Source organism: Pteropus vampyrus, unplaced genomic scaffold (assembly GCF_000151845.1).
Source record: "Pteropus vampyrus isolate Shadow unplaced genomic scaffold, Pvam_2.0 Scaffold95, whole genome shotgun sequence".
In the NCBI taxonomy this organism is placed as follows: Eukaryota; Metazoa; Chordata; class Mammalia; order Chiroptera; family Pteropodidae; genus Pteropus; species Pteropus vampyrus.
Window position 1 is genome coordinate 2,008,969 of NW_011888876.1, and position 4,431 is coordinate 2,013,399.

At 46.8% G+C, this 4,431-nt stretch overlaps 1 long non-coding RNA gene across 1 annotated transcript; it reads right to left on the reverse strand.

Annotated features, from left to right (window-relative positions):
* Positions 1–988: 988 nt before the first annotated feature.
* LOC111742455 lies at positions 989–3,830 on the reverse strand. The gene is made up of 4 exons (XR_002781314.1): positions 3,428–3,830; positions 2,237–2,303; positions 1,792–1,959; positions 989–1,498 (listed from the first exon to the last, which is right to left on the reverse strand). It is a non-coding gene; the product is annotated as an uncharacterized LOC111742455 (long non-coding RNA).
* Positions 3,831–4,431: the final 601 nt, after the last annotated feature.

A 4,431-nucleotide genomic window follows, 5' to 3' on the forward strand; every position in this document is an offset into this window, starting at 1 on the left:
AAAGAGACCTAGGTTCAAGTACTGCCACTTGTGAGCTGTGTGACCTTGGCAACTGTCTTAACCTCTCTGGGTCCCAGACTCTTATGTACTTATCACACTTGTACAGATTCAGTGATATGATGCATGTCAATCCCTTAACCTAAAATCTGCACTTAGTATATGCTCAATAAAAATGAGGACTTTTTTTTTTTGGTGGTTAAAAAATGTAAATATTTGTGTATGTTCAATTGTATCTGTTTGTGGTACGCAATAAACTGTTAGCTAATGCCAGGGAATTAAATTGAGAGAATAAGGTAATTTTTTTTTTATTCAATGCTTTATACACTTCTGCAATTGAATGCCTTGCCTTAAGCATATTTTACTTTTCTAATAACACAAAGTTTAAAGGAAAAATGAAGTCCGATAAGTGTTTGAAAGAATGCAGAACACGAGTCATTAGTCATGAGAGAAATGCAAAACAAAACCACGTGAGACACCACTGCTCATCACCAGGAAGGCTTAAATTAAAAGGCCAAATGATAACAGATATTGGCAAGAATGTGGAGCAACTGGAACTCACCGGCATCATTGGTGGGAGTGTAAAATGGCACAACCATTCTGGAAAAAATCCTTGGCAGTTTCGAGTAATAAGCCATACTTCCCCTATGAACCAGAAATTCCACTCCTCCTATGACTCAGGCACAAGGAGAAATGAAAACGTGTGCCCACAAAAAGACTTGTACACAAATGTCCTTGGCATCTTTATAATAACAGGAGGATGGATAAATACTTCGCGATGGATTCTTAAGTGGAATACTATAGTAGAGCAATAAAAGGAATGACCTGCTGGTATCGGCAGCAAGATAAATTAATGTCGGAGACATAATGTTGAGCAAAAGAAGCCAGACACTAAAGAAAAGATATGGCATTGTAGTTGAATTCCATTTGTATGAAGTTCTAGGACAAACAAAACAGATGCATAGTAATGATAGTGTTTCCCTTTGCAAGTATATGGCCTGGCACAGGAGAACATTCTTGGGTACTGGAAATATTTCATATTATGATCTGGGTGATGATTACATCTGTGTATACAGAGAAAAATTCATTAAGCTATACATAATTGTTCACAACAGTTTTATTTGTAATAGCGCAAAATTGGGAACGACTCAAATGGCCATCAATCGGTGAATGGTTAAAGAAACTGTGGTACATCCATACAGTGTACTATAAGCCAGCAATAAAAAGAAATGCACTATTAATACACATGACACTACGGATGAATCTCAAAATAACGATACTGAGTTTTTAGAAAGTCAGACAAAAGAGAGTCATACCGTATGATTCATTTATATAAAATTCCAGAAAATGCAAACTAATCTACAGTGATGGAAATCAGATCAGTTGTTGCCTGCAACATGCTGTATGTGGAAGAGGAAAGGAAAAATTACAAAAGACCAGGGGAAAGTCTGGGGTGTGACGGTTTCTTATCTTTATCGTAGTGATGGTTTGCAGGTGTATTCTGAAATCATCAAAATGTACACTTTAAATATGTGCAGTATATTATGTGTTAATTATACTTAATAGAGCTACAAAAACATTTTTAGAAAACTCATTGAGAATTGTGCATTCAATGTATGTAAATTAGACTTCAACAAACAAAAGACAAAGAAAAGGAAGAATCTGCCCACCTGACCCTATTTCCCAGATTGACACTTCCAGCCCCGTCCGGGTCCCGCGGGATCCTTCTTTCTCGCTTGGAGCAGCCCCCAGAGAATTTCTACAAGTCAGAGCTCCACAGCTCAGCTGGCTCACCTGGGATACACAGCTTCCTTACAGCAAACCTGTTCCATCCCTCATGGCCCGGCTCCAACGCTGCCTCTTCCACCGAGAAGCTGTCCTGCTTCCCGCCATACCCTCCCAGCTTAGGGCTCTCAAGGCCCTTGGCTCAAACCTCCATCATGGCACTGGCCACTGTCCACCCTGTATCATCAGAATTAGAATCCGTTTGAGATCCACCTGTCTTCCACCCTAAATGCTGACAACCATCATTAGAGCAGATACCATTTGATGAGTGTGTCAGGCCCTGGGCCAAGGGCGGGACATGGTTAATTTCATTGCCTCCCTACAACAGCTAGGATGATAGGGACGATTAGCTTTATTTTACAAAAACTGAGACCAGATGGTGAGAGCCAGTCAGAGCCAGTTTTCACTGATGGGAGGGACGGTTGGATTACATCCAGACTCCTCTCCTGCTTACCTTGAGGGTACAGGGGCTTTCCCAGTTGGTGGAGAGGAAGGAGTTCTTCAGAGTTACAGGACCATACCTTACAGGAAGAAAGGTGGGTTACTTAAAGTAAAAGGAATTACCTTCGTGTTTTCCAGAGAAGGAAATACTTGGAGAAAGTAGGCATCCTGGGTAGAGAAAAGGGGTAAGAGAGGGCTTTTTGGGGGGCTTTATATTCTTCTGATTATACGGCCTCACGCTCGCAGACGTGGGTCTTTGGTGTCGCCGTGGAGAGGGAAGGCTCCTCATTAAAGAACCCAGACATCTTGTTCCACCCGGCTCTGCCGGTGCCTAGGTGGTGAGCAGCAAAAATATCTGTGTGTCAGATATTCGCCATCTGCCCTTCCAGTGGGGAGTAGGGCGTTGGAGTGAGGCAGACCCAGGATGGAAAACGGGCTTTCTGACTTCCCATTCTCCAGACGGCCCTCATCTCTCTGAGCTTGCATCTCCTCATCTGCAAAATGGGGATGATAATAGTGCCGCCCTCATGGGGATGGTCAGGAAGATAACATGTCCAAAGGCCTGGTGTGTGCTGGGCACGCAGGAGCCACTGGGCGTGATACCCATGTTATTGCCATCATTATTACTAGGTGATGAAGAAAAACATCAGCAATGTCCCTGGTCCGGGAGGGTTCAAATCTAGTGAGACAAGATATCGTAAAACCACTGTGAACCTGGGGAAGTACTTCCGAAGGCAGCACGATCCACTTCATAGTGCAGGGATCTCGGCGCTGGATTCGAGGGTGCGTGGAGGATTTTGACCCAGGGCAGGACTGACCACCTCGGAAGAATGCTTAGCATCTCTGACCTTTGGGCGCTACATGCCGGTGGGCCCCTCCCCCACCCCCACGGACACCAGCCATAGAGATGCTTACAAACCTCCCCACCCCCCACCACGCGCGCGCACCCACACATTCCCCGATGCCCCCTGGGAGGCGGTGCCGCCCCTGCAGCTCCCTCCAGCTCAGGGCTCCCTGCCCCAGCCCACAGGTCAAACCCTCTGCCAGGGTGACCGCTGGACTGAGTGACAGGGATCGAGTCCAGCCCACGCTGCGTTTGCCAAGCCAGCTGGGGCCCTGGAGAGAGACTGTTGTCATTGACTTCGCCAGTTCTCACAGAGGCGCCGTTTGGGGTGGGACATTTCTCTCCCTCCGCCTTGCTCACCTTCCCCTTGGACCTTCTCTCAGCTCCTCCCCCACGCAATGGCTTCTGTCCTCCAAGCTCTGCCCCCTAGGCGGGTGGGAACCGCATCTCTGTCACCCCTGGCACACTTAGGCACTCAGAACCCAGGATTATTCTCATTCTTCCCAGAAGGCCCGGAGGACAGAAATTAGTAAGAACCGGAGAGAGGAAGAAGGGCCAGGCTGGGGTGGAGGTGGCCCCACCCCCAACAATCCCGGCCCAGCCTCACCGCAAACTTAGTCACCCACAGAGCTGGGGAGGCTAACACTACCATCCTAGCCAGGCTGAGTCACCAGCTGGTGAGGGGTGGCTTCAGCCCAGCAGGAAACCAAGCCTGACATGGAAGGGATGGGTGGGGGTTGCCTGAAACCCCTCCTGGCTGGCCGCGGAGGAACTGGGAATGGCTGTCAACACTGGTCAGCAGCGCTGGCGGGGAAGTCAGGAACCTGGCCAGGCTCAGGGTCCCTGCTCCTGGAGCCTCTCACTCTGGAGGGCGGGATGAGATGGGAGGTAAGACTTGTGTACAAGTCACCACAATACAAGGAGTTCTTGACAAGGGACACATGACAGGCACATGGTAAGTGCCAGGAGAACATTGGCTGCTATAATCATTTTATCAGGGCAATTTGTCGCCCTGTGTCAAAAGCCTCAAAAGGAAGTTTATACCAGCAATTCCACTTCTAAATTAGTTGATCTAGTTTAGAAAATAAGCATCTAGTCATAGGAAAATAGTTTAATGGACCATACAATGGAATATTAAGCAGCCATTAAAAATGAGTAGAACTAAGAATTCATTAGCATGAAAAGAAGGTCCTATTATGTTGCTAAGTGAAAAATAACAACAGTTGGGTAAGCAGTGGACATAGCAGAGAATCCCATTTCGCAATTGAGAGCTAGATGGACGCAGAAGATTGAGCCTAGTAGGATGAGGATGACATGTTGTAGCTTTAAAGCAGGCCGAGCTGTGTGTGGGTTTTATCTTCACC